The sequence below is a fragment of the Serinus canaria genome, chromosome 2 (assembly GCF_022539315.1).
Source record: "Serinus canaria isolate serCan28SL12 chromosome 2, serCan2020, whole genome shotgun sequence".
Taxonomy (NCBI): domain Eukaryota; kingdom Metazoa; phylum Chordata; class Aves; order Passeriformes; family Fringillidae; genus Serinus; species Serinus canaria.
In genome coordinates this window covers 142,349,651-142,364,965 of record NC_066315.1, presented here as the reverse complement: position 1 = coordinate 142,364,965, position 15,315 = coordinate 142,349,651, and the positions used below count along the sequence as shown (strand labels likewise).

The following is a 15,315-nucleotide window of genomic DNA, read 5'->3' as shown; positions in this document are numbered from 1 at the left end:
AGCCTGCAAGGTGCTCCAGCATGTAGCTGCTCCCTTCCCATGGCTGCAGAGCCTCGCCCGCGCTCCGCTGCGCTGTGTGTGCAGCCCGTGAGGACAGGGCCATATCTGGCTCCTCACGAAGGGTCTCTCCTAGCCCCCGGGGATGGATGTAGGCGCTGATGGGAAGGCTCTGACCTGCCCCCATCCTTTACCCTCGGCCCGGCGGGGTGAGCACCCCGCGAGTGCCGCTGGCCCGCGGGGGCTGCCCGGGGAAGCCGCGGCCGCTGCCCTGGGGGCGGCGGGGAGGGAGCTTGTGAGGGGCCCGGGGATCGGGGCCGGGCGCGGCGAAGGTGCCGGGGCCGCCTCTCCCTCCCCCCGCGCCGCTTCCTTTTATATCGATGCGGCACCGCCGCCCGCAGCCACAACCTGCGGCCGTGACGCCGCCAGCAGCCGGAGGGACGAGGCTGCGCCCCGTGCCCAGGTAAGGGCTGCCCGCGCCCCCCGGGGCGGGCGGAGCGGGGCGCGGAGGCAGCGGCGAGGGGCGGCTCAGCGGGAGCGAGAGGGAGATGGGGATCGCCTGAAGAGCCGGGAGGAGCCTGAGCGGAGCCGTGCGGTGGGCGCCCGTGGGGAGCCTCGGGCCGGAGAGGAACCGGGAAGGAGCCGGGGCAGCCCCCGCTCCGCTGTCCCCCATCCCCGGGCGGGAAGGCGCAGCCCCCGCAGAGGATGCTCAGCACTGCCCGGGCAGCCCCGCGCCTTCCCGGCCGCCTCCCGCGGCGCAGGGTGGTCTGTGAGGCCGCGGAGAGAGCGCCAGGGCGGCCAGAGGCGGCTCTGGACGAGCTCTGCCTCCCCCAGGGCACGGGGACTGCGAGGCCGCCCGGGCCAGGAGGGGCCGAGGCGGATCTGCTCCTCCGGGCACGGGAGGTCCTGGCAGATCCAGCGAGCGCTGTGACAGCCCTCACACCACCCCACACCATCTCCAGTCACTGCCGATTGAAGCCGAGCAGCAGCACGCCGGGCTGGCCGGCCTCAGGAGGAAGCCATGGTTGGTTCTGTGTGTGGCTGTCCTGGGCTGGGCGCAGCAGTGACCATGTTATATGGAGGCTTTTTGTACAGATGCTGGGTGCCATGCCGAAGACTTGTTATTCGTCCTCGTTCATGAAAATCTCGTGCCTAAAAGTTCAGCCCAGCAGGCAGAAATGTGCTGGATTGGCTGGTGAGAGGGTGAGCACTTCTGCTTTGGGGAATTTGGTACTTCCTCATCTGGGCAGGAACGGTGGTGTGGTTGTGATCATGCCACTGTGTGAAAACTACCCCTCTCTTGAGCAAGCTATAGAGTTTCAAAAGAGTTAGTGCTAAAGCAGAATAGCACAGAGCAGCCCCTAAACAGTGAAGATTACCTGGCTGTATGGTTTGAAGCAAAGCTACCCTTTTGCCATTTAAAAATGAACTCTTATCCCTAATAACCATTTTAAATATACATAAAAATGTGTACATTCTTTAATTTAAGACCCAAAAAGCCATGAGGATAATGCTTATTTAGTGTTTTCTTAGGTATGTGATTAAAACAGTAGAAAGGCCCTTTTTTAAAAATTCAAACAAAGAAAACCCTGCATCTGCACCTCGAACTGAGAAGTACTTTGAAGAGATGTGGGATTTTGGTGGAAGTTTAATGTCCTCTTTGTTTCAGAGCTTGACTGAAAACGAGGTTGGCAATGGCTGCTGCCTGTTTAATGTTGAGGAGGACAGAACTGATGCTATGAGGAGTTGGGGAGTGTTCATAGTGCCTACATGTCCTCTGAAGGACTCTCTCAGATGCATACAGACACCCTGGGTCATTTCAGTCAGCTTGGCTCTGCTCAGGGTCATCTTGTCTCAGAGAGAGGCAGCATTTGTCTGCATGGCTCCTCCTGGTTTCCCTGCTCAGCAGGGATCAGGAGCCTGTGCCTGTCCAGGCAGTAGGATGCTGTCAGCTGCTGTTGCAGACAGCAGTCCCTACCTGCTGCTCGCTCTTCCTCTCTGGGAGCACTGCTCAGGCCAGGGGCCTCACCAGTGCTGAGAGTTGTCACTGCTTGCTTTCCCAGGGTGCGTGGTGCGGTTTCCTCCATGGCTCAGCAGGAGCCCCTGGCATGAAGAAGCTCCAGAGCAAGTCTGAGGCAGTGCTCTGCAGGGAGACTAGGAAGCACTCAGCATCCAGTAGAACAGTTGTACCAAGAGGACTTTTAAAGACAATTCCAATAAAGTCCAGAGCATACTTTTCTCTAACTGAGATCAATAGTTCAGACTGCTCAGCAAAGAGTGTGTGTGATGGATTTTCAATAATCGGGACAGCACAGCTCAGGCTTGAGGAAAAAATTGTTAGGCCTCATTCTGTGCTTCTAAATGTGAGTGTGCCCAGTAAGGGCACTGAGAGAGGCTGATGCACTGAGACGAGTTAAAAAACGTTAATATTGCCTCTGAGCATGGAAGGGCACAGCTACTCTCAACTCCTGTTTATTTCTTTGTACTCAAAGGTATCAGAGGATACACAGTGGCTCACAAAAATAAAGACTGGTATTTGAGGTACTTCCTGTGCTTGTTGGAGGAGAACAAGGCCCAGAGTATTTTGAAAGTAAAAGCATATTTCCTGTGAAAAACTGCTGAAGTGACGTGCGAGATTGTTTCGGAGCTGGAGGCACAGGCGATGATTCAGGCCAGCAGCGTTGGCAGCTGGGCTGGTGTGGGGCCGAGGGGAGGGTGCTGAGCACCAGCCTGTCTAAACCTGCAGATAGGGCACAGGCACAGCCTCATGTGCTCCTCTTGCTGCCCTGGGAACAGGAAGACAGGCTGTGTCCTCTGGCTGCAGACAGCCTCAGGGGCTTGATTAGGGACTAGAGTTTGGTCTGCCAGCAGGTATAAGCAGACCTGCTCTGGCTGAGTAGGTACATGCTCCAGAGGCTCCATAGAGAGCCAGTGCAGGTCTCTGGGCTACCCAAGCACAAAGGTGATTCCGTTGTGCTATCAGGACTGCTTCTGTAAGCTGAATGTCATTCCTGCATTGCTCTCTTTACCCTGACTTAGAAAGAGTTGTCTCTGAGGTTAGTTCAGTCCAAGACCTGTCCTCCTGATAGTCTGGTTTAGGTTTTCATTTAGTGCTTATCATGGCTGCAAGCCTGCTTATCAGCTGAATCACTGCCCCCATGCAGACCTGCACGGTTCCACAGGGAGCTGAATCCAGCTTGCTGGCTCCCAGGAGCCTTCTCTCCCCTGCAGCAGCTCAGCTTCGAGGGAGGAGGTGGCTGGGAGCAGAACACAGCCCTGACAGTCTGCTGGAACACAGTTGCTGGAGCTGCTTTTCAAATCTGCAGCAGGGCTGTATCTTGCAGTGGGTAGGAAGCACTTTGCACGGTGTCTGCAGTTACTCAGCTGTTGGAAACCTTTGTTCTGTGCTGCTCTGTGTGGAACTTGATATAGCTTGGATTTTTTTTTTTTTTTTTTTTTTTTTTTTTTGGTGCTTGAGTTCTGTTACTGTCCTTGCTGGGTATATTTTAAAACAAATACTACACACATGAATTTATTCCCTTCAGGTCTTTCTGCACTAGAGATGCTCAAACTGCGTGTATGTGTGACCTTGTGGTAATAGGTGGGATAAGTCTAATAGGTAGCTTTGGTTTCCATTCCCAGCAGTTTTTCAGGTGGTGGAAGCTGCTTTTCTGTAATAAAAATTCATTTCTCCTAAAAGTTCTTTCTAGAGCTGGGTTTGCTATCTGTTTTGCAACAATGCTCTATGATTGATCTACCCCAGGGTATCTAGTGGACAAACTCATTTCTCAAAGGCTTGCTGGATAAAAAGGGAAAAAAAACAAGTCTTCTGACTACAGCAGAAAACCAGGCATTTTATCAGAGTCTTGCTAAGACAGTCTTTGTCTCAGCTGAGAAATAGGGCCCCCCCAATCCCAAGCATCTGCCTTGTTCCCAGTCTTGAGGTCAAACCTCCTGGCCACAACCCTCTCTATTTAAGAAAAAGATATAGACACAAGTTGTAATCTGTGCTATGAAAATCTAATCTGTGACCTAATTTGTTGTGATACCATGAAGAACCTGTCAGCAGCAATCATCGTAACCCGTGGCACGGATGCACTGCCGGCTTTCCAAGAGAGCTCGCTCGCCGTAGCCCCAGAGGAGCAGTGTCATGCCCAGTGAGTACATTTGGCTCCTCCACTGACAAATCTGGGAATAATACAACTCACAGGTCACTTTTGTTATTCTTTTAAATATGGAGATGGTATGGGCAGTCTTACTACGTGTGTAGGGAACCTCTTCTGAGGATCCCTGTGGAGCAGGCTGGTTTGAAACATGTGGGAAGGAATGAGGTGCAACCAAAACTGGACAGTTTTGTGTGCATGCCATAATAGCTGTTTACCTGTCTGCTGTTCATTCTCCATGGCCATGGCAGCAGCTTGGATGAAACCAACTCACTGGGTGAGTGGTTAGAGGAGTGACTTGTCTGAATAACTTCTCACCAGTGGGAGCTGTGGTTGTGTGGGCTGATTCTCCCAGGGCAAAACTGGCTGGCTTCTGGTACAGCCCCTTTGGGCCAAGTTTGTTGTCCTTTAAGGAGAAAAAACAAGATCTTTTTTGGTGTACTGCTGAAAATACAGCACTGTCAATCTTGCTCTGCAAGACTAGAAAAGTAAGGAAAGTTTTACAGGTCAGGAATGCACATGTAATAGGCTGAAAAACTGGGAACTGTACTCCTAGGTCCCTGCATGGCTACATCTGTCAGGGAAAAATCTTATCTAAGAAACTACTGCTGTATCAGAAACAACAGAGCTGGGCTTCCATTTTGATTGTTCTAGAAATAGCTGTTTGATTTCTTTTTTAATATTATCCTTCAAATGCTTGACTTGAATGTATTAAACTAAAATTTACAGTGGCATGCAGTCTGTTGACAGCTGCTAAAATCCATGTCTGTTTAGTGAGACCATCAATCCATTTGGACTTTGGGATCCAGTAACCTAGATCCAGTAAAATGCATGAGCATGATCTGCTGTGCCTCCCTTTCTTGCCCTCACTGGAGCTACCTGATCTGCTGTTAAGGCATTAGATCTTAAGACATCTTCTTTATTTTGAGCCTCCCCTTTATTTTCAGTGCTTTGTTTCCAAGCATACATTAGGTGTATGTTAGCATAGAATACTTACATTCTGGTAGTAATTTGTGTGTTCTTTTTTTTGTATTTCAGTGTACTTTTACCGACCCTGAGCACTCAGAGCTCAAGTTTCAGTGTGTTATTTGTTGATTTTTGTTCACTCCAGACTTTTCCCTCCACCCACTCACTTCCTTTCACAAATGTTTCCTCATTTCACCACTTTTTCACACCCATTTCTAGCACAGGGTTTCCTCCCACTGTGGGCAGGCTCAGCACTTCATCTACCTCAGCACTTCATTTACCTCTGCGAGAGACGGGTGACAGATCCAGGTGTGAGGGGAGGAGCAAAGAGAAGGTGCTTGCCCTTGTCAGGGGAAAGGCACAGTGGCAGGGAGAGGAAGCTCTGGGTGCAGGTGTATTTTTGGCCAGCAGGACCAAAGGCATATATGCAGGGTGGATGTATGGGTGGAGGTAGTGAAGGTAGAGAACGCAGGTGGTTTTGTGTGTGTGCTCATGATGGGGCACAGCACAACCTCTGTGTGTGCACAGCTGGGAGAGAGCTGGGCATACTGGGCTGGGACCTCTGAGGTTTGAGGAAGGTGCATCTCCAGACCACAATGCAGCCTGGCCAGGGGCCCTCAGCAAAGCACAGGCAGCTGAGGTGGCACTTGTGATAGCTCCAATTTTAATGTGCAATTTTGTTCTGTCTGCCTTTTATTTTTAACAAAAGGTTTCTCACCTCCCCTTGGACAGCACCAATTTCTTAACCACAAGGAGTGCATCTGGCAGCTTACAACCTGTTAAAAAGAGGAAAAAATACTATGAAGAAAATAACATATCTGTAGTTTTAATTTAGGTAAGGGCTAAAATTAGTAGGAACAGGCCTGTCTGTGTCTGTGCAAACCAGCAGAGAATTAACATTCATCTGATACTGAGCAAGGCAAGCAGAGGTTTGCAGCTTACACTTCCTTCACCTTGTCCCACTCCTGTCCTTGCAGCTTCGCTTCCCCGCAGGGCTCAGTCACCAGTTAGCAGAAAGCGGTGCAGATACCACTAGCCTTGTGCCAATACTGAGAGCTGCTTTCAGCACTGTGAAGTGTTAGCAACAGCCAGAGCATTTTTACCACACTCCTTTAATTTCTTTTCTCAACTGCTGTGAGTGCAGCTTTGGATGCATTGTGCTAAGGTCACTTGTTTTCAGAGCCCTGGATGTGGCCCGAGTCCCATGCTGGGGCCCGGATCCACCCACCATTTCCTTGGTGAGATAGGAGCCCTCAAGACACTTGTTTTCTCTTCCCAGCTGTGGTTTACTTTCCTCTTCTGTAATTGAGTTTCTGTTAACAGGGCTGCAGTAAAAAACAGTTGCTGAATTATTTACCTCCCTAGAATAACTCTCAGGTGGTTTGGTTCTTTGCAGACTATTTTTCATCTCACACCCTGGCATTGTTTTCATTCGCAGCATGACCCATGCAAACACGTTTATTGGTGCAAGCTAAAGTGTGCAGCAGACTGGTGGGGTGATGTGTTTGGGGGATGGAGAACAGCAAGGGCCTTCACCTCTCCCCCTCCTTCCCTGGGAACTGCCGTGCTAGGCCCAGTGCCCATTGCCTAAGTCAAACTCCTCGGAGTGAATGTTCTTCCTCCCCTAGCATATCCAGAGGAATCAGAGGTCACTTGGAAATCAAAATTAAACAATGCCTTAGTGCAGCTTTGAAAAGTTTACTCAAAGGGCTGGCATTGCTCCAGTGTGGTGAAACTGTTGACCTCCCTCCTGTAACAGCACCAGAGAGGACTCTGGTTTGGCTCTCAGTGGCCAGGGGTGGCTGCTGAGATTCACCCCGGGTGGTAGGGCTGGATTCACACTCTTTGCACCATGCTCCCAACCAGAGCATGCATGGTGCAAAACCAGGGAGGGCTGGACTGCATCAGGCTTGTTGCTGCCCAGAAACCTCTGCAGGGGTTGTGGTGGAGGCTTGTGAAGTGCCCAGGATGCTTCAGGCAAGGGACAGGCACCATCCCCAAATGGGAAAAGCCACAGAAGACCTGGACTTGGCTTGTTTTCCTGGGTTATGCCTCCTCTGAACTATCCCATGGAGGGACAAATGGAAGCTGTCTCTGCAGGCCTCATCCAGCAGCGTGCTCCTGGCAGTGGACAGCTATGTGTTGCGAGATTGATGTTCTACCAACTCCGTGTCTTGATAGAGACACGGGGACAGAGTGTGATGGGGAGTATCTCTGTGGTCTGCAAGCTCTAGGGATGATTAGGGCTTCCATGGTGGTTTGTCTGGATCAGTCAACAAAACTCATAGATAAAAACTAGGAGCCCAATTCCCAGAACTCTTCTGGCAATCCCAGAACTGAGGAGGGCAGGTGCTCCTGCCTGTGAATCCTAACTCTCACTGAAGGACTTGCTGATGACCAAATTCCATCTTCTGTGCTTTAGTGGGTATGTCAGGCATCCTGCTTACATTGAAGCATTAAGAAATATTTACTGTACATGTTAGTGCTCTCTTGTCAGTGCACTCTGAGTATCCCACATATCACTGGCAACAGCCTACTGGAATCCCTCGAATGTGAATGAAGAAACCACTCCCATCTCTATTTAAGGACTGGGACCATGTTTCTTTCCCAGGATTACTGCCTTGAAAGGAGATGGTTTTAGAAGTGCCTCCAAGTTGCAAATCTTATACCAGGACTTCTTGTGGTGAGGATTTACAGCTGATACATCCTGGTTACTAGTATTACTATAATTGCATTTATGAGCAAAACCTGCTGTAGGTCTACTTGCACACATTCTAGGTCTGCTGCCACCCCCCTGAATTCCTGGACATGACATGAATCACACCACCTCTAAAATACATTTAATATGCATTGAGGCACCTAGGACCTGTAGCTGCTATTCATACAAAAAAAAAAAAAAAAGCCTTTCAAACTTTGTGAGGTCTGTCATCCTTTTTTTAAAAACTAAACTCCCTGATGTGAGAAGCACTTGGTGAATGTACTCAGAACTCTTGTTCTGTGGGAAAAGGCCTCCTGTGTGGGCACTGTGTCATCCCACGTGCTTTTGTACAGGGTTCCCAGGAGATCACATAGCTGGCACAGGAGCAGTAAATTCTTTCTCCTGCAGACACCAGTCAGTTTGAGGAAGCAAGAAAAGAGAGCAGAAGGACAGTACTATGTTCAAGTGAGCACGTAGAAAAGGACTGATCCTGATAACCTTGAGTGCCTGCTGAACCCACTGGCAGGCTGGAGCACTTATCCAGAGCTCTTGGAGAGGACCATCTGATCCAAGGCCACCAAAGGGATCATGCCCTATCAGCACATTGCCCAGTGCTGCATGGGTTTGGAGCTGTTCCTGGGAAGTTTTCATAGACTTGAACATAGTTATTTGCATGTTGAACAGTGTCTGGGCTTTTCCTCTTCCTCTTAGCTCTGTTGGGCACTGCTGTACAAGTGTCTGCAAGGGAAGTTGTGTTCTCAGTCAGTGCCCAAATTGGTGTAACTTCCCCTGGACAGTGGCTCCCAGAACTGCAACCCTGTCTGCACAAGCCCTGCTGGGGAAGGGGAAGAGCAGAGGCTGCTCTGCAGGGGGACTTTGGTGAGGAACTTCCCTGTGTTTGTTCTCCTCCCCTAGTTCCTCATGCATGAGATGATCCGAGTCCTCATGTTCCCTGTCAGGTGACATTCACCAGCTGGGGTTTCTTCAACAGGGGATGCTCATGTCCACTTGAGGGGAGCCATGGGCTTCCTGTGAAATCCCCTGTGGAATAATAGCACACACCCCACCCACATTACTACCCATGTGTCCTGCATGCCTCAGCCTCTCGTCAGCCCTGCTGCTGGGAGAGCTTTGGGGGACAGTTAGAGGTGTCCTTGCTTCTGGGGGAAACCAGAGCCAGCCCCTGCTGGCCCTGCCTGCTGGGGTTCAGCACAGGGAGCAGATCCCCTTTCACTCCCCTCTGATAGGAGCTGTAGCACCTGCTCAAGTCCAAGGAGACAGGAGGGAGGTGACATGACAGGAGGTGAGCCATGTTTCTGCCCCCAGTGCCCTGCCTGCAGCCATGGCAGTGCCCCCCAAGCCTTGGTCCAAGGGCAGGAGGTGGTAGTTCACACCCAACTCTGACCCACTAACTTGCCAAGCTGGTCTTCCTCCAAAGTGGCTCCATATCTGCTTTGCCCTCTTCTGCAGGATGCAGCCCACACCACATTCAGGCCTTGCCATGTTCCCTCAAGGTTTGACCTACTCACTCTCTGTCAGCCAGTTTGTGGGTGTCTTCTAAATATTTGTTTAGATCATCCTTCTCATATGTGCTGAATAGTTTCTGAGCTGGAAGAGCAGCCAGAGCATTGGTCTGGGAACAAACTAAGCTACCCCCTCTTGCTGTTTTTACTTTGTTTTGTTTTCTTGCCTGCACTATTTTGTTGGGCTCCAATCCTGCGAATTTCACTGACATCAATAAAACACTGACAATTTCCCCAATGGATCTCAGCAGGATCAGAGCTCTTTGGAGATGAAAGCAAATCAGATTGTGTGAAAGACATATTTTCAGAGGTCACTGAAATTTGGTCCCTTGTTCTAGAGCCTTCTTTTGCCTTAGACACTAATATTGCAAGTGCAGTAGGTGAATTTAGGTTCCAGCCCCACGAGAAGATACACTAGTTAATACAGAGAACTTTAGAAATTGTCCTTACTCTCTCTGATGTAATTTTTATCCCTTGAGTGTACAGAGATTAAAAGATAGTTGATGAGCATACTAAACATTCATTGCACATTTCTCTTCCAGTATCCAGCTGACCTCAAATCTAGAATGAAATGAATTTGCATTTGTTTCTAAAAGTATCTTATTTTGTGAATCAAAATGTCAACACATTTGAAAATGGTCCCACTTGAGACATTTGTATCTCTTGGAGTTTAAATTGCTGGATCAATGTCCCATTAATACTAAGGGTGTTTAAAGGACAAATTCTCTGCCTACTGCAGTGAAAATTTACCCCGAGGTATGACATTTCACCTGCCACTGAGTATAAGACTGTTGAATATAATGGACCGGAATAGCAAGATTTGCACATGCTGCTAAATAAAATGGGTGAGCAGCAGATCCCATTACAGAAACCCTCCTCTTTTTTTCCCCTCCTTCTTTTTCAGACATTTAGACTTGCATGCTCTTTGCAGCCTAAATTACTGCACTATTCAGAAGCCCGAGCCTGAATTTGGGTACAGTTAAGTCATGTAACATAGGAGTGGATAAAGAGACCCCCGAAAATCTTCCACTCAAAAAGGTGCAAGGAAATGAGAGCACCAGGGTACATCCAAGGTCTTGTGGCACAAAGCCTGGCTCCAACCAGACCACAGAGCTATGAGCCCCATCACATGCTCTCCTGGTGGCAGCTCTGCTGATGGACAGGGCTTTGCCACAGCTCATCTCTGCCTCACCATGGCTCTGTTTTAAAAGAGCAGGAGGACAGTTGGCAAGTCTCAACCCCCTCCTCTTCAAATGAAATACGGAGACAACTGGACGGAGCTATCAGCAAACTAAAGCACTGCCAATCCTCTGAAGCCAGGGGCCCAGTGAAGCTGAGCCTCAGGCGAGGCATGTTTACCCGAGGAAGTGCCAACATAGCCCAGGAGAACATACCATAAAATTGCACCATACTGTCCCTCCCTTGCGCTGTCACGGAAACCAAATGCCAGGATGGAAAAGCACCAGGAGAATAAAACAGGTTCAAGTGCCAGAGAGCCCGGCTCAGCCCTACCTTTTGCTGCAGGCCATCTATGCTTCCCGGCATTCCCTGGTCTCCTGCCAATTCCCATCAACAGCTGTGGTTTGTGGTTGTAATGCTCAGCATTTGTCTCCTCTTTCTCCTAGCAGACCAGCCCAAAAGCTGGATGTGCAGCATGTAGCAGTTCAAGAGTCCCAGGACTCCCAGAACTGGCCTCTAAGTATGAAAACAAATCTTTCTTTACTCCTTTATCTTCTCCAAGGCCGGAGACATTGCAATTATGGGTTTGTAAGACTTCTGGGCCCTTCTGATGGCGTTTGTGAGGAAAGGTTACATAACACAGTGCTTTATAATACATAATTTCCTTTCTTTTAAAGAACAAGAAAGTGCCCGCAGTAAATCTAAAGCTGGATTGCCAGCCCAGAAGCAGCCTGCTTACTGCCTTTAGCAGATGAAATGTTCTTTACTCCGTCATGCTTATTCCCAGTTTCTGTGTCTGTGTATTGCTGTTGAGGCTGCAGCTTGGGTAGGAGCAGCTCCAAGATGTTAGCAAGTGTCTGTTAGGAATCCCACTCCCTGTTTCAGGAGGCCCCAGAAGTTCATTAGATGTTTAATAGCTTCCAGTCACTGCTGTGCTGGATGGACCTGAACTGGTGACCGAGGGGGGAAAGGTTCTCTCACACATTTACAAACCCTGAGGCATCTGTTCCCCAGACACAAATTTGTCCAATTCCCCTAAACCACTGATGATCTGCCCTGAAATGATACTCCCAATCCCTTAGGAAATCCCTTGGGTTGATATCAAGTAGATAGTTATTTTTGGATTCTTTCCCAGAGAGAGTGCACTGTATTGCTCTGAACCCTACACACCAAATAAATATATCATCCTACTGTAGTAAAGGTTCAAAAAGTTTTATTGAAGGGGAAACAGATTATTAATAATTAAGGGTAGTTCACTGTATTGGTTTTGAGCCAAGTAAAGCTAATAAAGCTTTTTTTTAGAGCAGAGATAAAAGTGTAGAATATTGAGACTGAATTGATTGCAGCATTTAATGCAACATAAAGTCAATTAATGAATTTCAAGGGTTAACTCTGCATTAAAGTGAAACATGAAGCCCACAAGCAATGTATTAAGCATTTTTAAAGATTAGCAAAAGCAAACAAACAAAAATTAAAAAAAAACCCCACCCCTTTTTGATCAGTAAATGCCTGTATTTTTTCCTTCCTGAGGGAGAAATTAATATGACCAATATTTTATTTCTTTTATCCTAAAGCTCTGGGTTGTTGTATGTATGTGTGTGCTTTTCCCTCACTCCTTTTAGAATAAAATAAAACCTTTACAAGGAGGTGATCAGTGATTAATTCTAACAAAATCCTCCTACTTCTGCCTGCAATATTCTCATGGCAGGGATGGACAGGAGAGTAGAGGGAACAGTACTGGACAAACACTTTTGTAAGTAAGCACTAAATGAGGAGAGTTCCAAATTGCTATGTGTTTGGACCACTCCATGTTGTTTATTTACAATTTCTTAATTTAAAAGTATATTTTCTATTTCTCTGCAATATCAGAAGAACATGACATGGAAAAGAGAAAAGACTCACTGGGTGATTAGCTGTACTAATGAGGATGAGTCAGGTTTTAAAACATTCTGCACTGAACAATTTAAATGTTTATCACAGAATAAACCTGCAGCCATTCCTTCTGACTGACAGCAGTTATATTACAATGTTGTCTCTTTGCAGCCTTTTCCAAACCACCCACTTCTTCTGAAACCTTTGTCCAAGTCTCAATACGACATGAGGTCTTTTTCTGCACCGTGGTCTCCTACTCTCTGCCTTTCTTGGTAGCCATTCAGTCTTCCAATGGGCACACGTGCCCCTCTTTGCCATCTGGCCACATTCAAGTCCTGAGTGCAGCCCCCTCTGCACTAAACCCAAGCTTGTCACACTCAGCTGAAAAACCTTTCACAAGCTCAGGGGCAGAGTCTGTCATCCAAGCAGCAGCGTGTTGTGCCTTAGGACAGAAGTGACCCCATTAAAACCATTTAAAAGCATGCACACTTATGACTGGCTCACTGCCCTTATGCCTCTCCTTGCTCTCACATGGTTCCCCAGGCCCTCTCACATCCCTGCTTAAGCTGGTCTTCTTTGAGCAAACCACAGAAATGTTGTATTCTCTACAACTGCCCCTACCAGCCTTTTAACATAAAATTCAACTGATAAACAATTAAGATAAAAATAGTAATGGCAACATTATGGGAGCATGAAGGAGCAGGTACCATTTGGGGTTTTTTTTAGAAGAGAAGAAAATATAATTGAAAAATAGAGTCCTGTTAACAGTGTAACTAATGAATTGTAATTTTCTCCTGATTTGCATTCTGTGTGCCCTGCATTTCCCACTGGATCTTCTTCAGTGCAAAACTTCTCAGCTCCTCCCTGTTTCCAGCTCCCTCCTTCCCTACTATGTTCCCAGTGCTTCCACTGCAGCTTCCCCAGTGTCTCTCTAACATCTTGCCAGCCAGGCAGGAGATGACCCAGGCAGGCTGACTGGGCAGTATACACGTCTGTTGAGCGTCCAGCACCACAAACCTGATTTCCAGGGGAGTGCAGGCTGTGTGTCCTGGGACAAGAAGAATGGTTACCTGGCAGAGGCCAAGGGCTCACAGGCAAGCTGGAAAACAACTCAGAGTGATCAGCCTCATTGCATAACACATTCCTGTGTGAGACACTGTGCTGCTCCAACTTTTGTGCCCATGTTTGTTGATTTAGGGCTAGCTTGGTTGTAGAAAGCCAGTGTACAGCAGATCTCAGCATTTGTGTTTTCCTCTCATCTACAGCTTAGTCTGCAAGCTGCTAAGAGCAGGAATTGCTCCTGTGGTTCTTTAAGGCATTGTACAAATATTTCCAATTTAGCTTTTTACATATGAAATTACTGAAGTTTAATGGCATCATTTTAGGCACTTAGAAGTTTTCAGAATGGGAGGTACCGTTGCCAGGCTTTGTAGCCTTCTTGCTTAATGTCATACGAGAAGTCTGAGGTCAGAAACATGGTCTAAGCTTCAGAGGTACAGCCTAGCACCTCACATAAGAAGACTACTTTGCTTCTTTCAGGTTTTTAGCTTGTTGACTGCCTGAGACAGGAATAATTTAGAATCAGGAGAATGTGAGCATGTATTTAAAAAATCCTGCTGGTTTGTGATGCAATCCTGCAGAGGTGGTGTGGTCATGGGGAAAGCTGTCTAGTCTGATCATTAACATAATAGGTACCTAAGATGTGACTCCAGGAACCCAGATGTCTCAGATGGGACTGGATCCATTGCTATAAACAGGCACAGAATGTTTCCCAGCTCATGCATGGGGTTTATCAGCTGGACATAAAAAATACTATCTTTTAATCAATTGGGAAAACTCAGAATAAGTTTAAGCAATTACAATGTGCAATACCAGCTTTACTGTCTGTTCTTGCTAACTGAATATTAAACAGCTGTATCTGGTGCTATATTTAGCCCTAGGTGCCATATTTCTGCTCAGGAAAAAGGAAGAGAAAGATGTCTGGTGTGCAGTGTTACAGTTCCTCAGCAGAGGAAGTGTTTAAGTGCCTGCCTAAATGCTTTGTTTCATGGAAGCGTTCATCTGCACCCAGTCTGTCTCTCACAGATTACAGCACAGGAAAGTCCTGGCTTTCCATTTCCTCTGCTAGCAAACTCTTCCTTGCAGCTAGAGGGACTTGTGCTTGTGGGACCAGTAAGGACTCTATTTCTGTCCCTCGAGCTACCCAGGCATCTTAAAATGATTGTGCTCAAAAATTCTGCTTCATAACCTAAACATGCCTACTGTGCTGGTAATGAGCGACTGGGAATTTCTTATCCCACAGAAAAAGAGTGCTACCTAACCACTGCATATGAGGTCATGGGAGAACATACAAGAAATTGTGTGTACTGATGAGAAAAGGGTTTCTTCAAAATTCAGCATTAGTTCTTATATTCAGCAATTTGGTAAACTAAAATGATTTTAATGTCTGCTGCTCTTTGGAGCATATTGATGGCATCGCAAAAAGGCAGAAGTATAAAGGTATACAAGAGATGACTGCATCAAAACAGTGTTGTTTTAAAGAGGTAGATGTAGATGGTGAGCTAATAACTAAATCACAGTCTATTTTTTCTTTCATTATTTGGTAGGCTCAATATCACTTAGATCACACACAAAGATAAATTTGGTTTATAGAAGTTCAAGTGAATGCTGCAGAACCAGTTGAGGTTTTGATTTGCTAAATTGAATTCTAGTTTTCAGATGGGACCAAAGAGTCAGGTCCTTTCAAACTGAAATAGTGATACAAGGGCAGAACAGCAGCAACAGTGACACTGCAGTGCTGTGAGGTGCTGAGCACCCTCAGCTCGTGGTTGTGCCACTGGAACTCAAGGAACAATACTATTGGGTGCAGCCTGAGATGCTGTCCTTGCTCGTGTGTTGCCCAGCAGTGCCTAACAGA

The 15,315-nt window shown here is 47.5% G+C and overlaps 1 protein-coding gene across 1 annotated transcript in view; it reads left to right on the top strand.

The window, feature by feature from the left end:
• The first annotated feature begins 315 nt into the window (after window positions 1-315).
• The window catches only part of CYRIB (CYFIP related Rac1 interactor B), a 97,338-nt gene continuing 82,338 nt past the window's right edge, over window positions 316-15,315 (top strand). The window contains exon 1 of the mRNA XM_030226872.2: window positions 316-460. The gene's annotated coding sequence lies outside the window, so the exon portion shown is untranslated. The remainder of the gene's footprint in view (window positions 461-15,315) is intronic.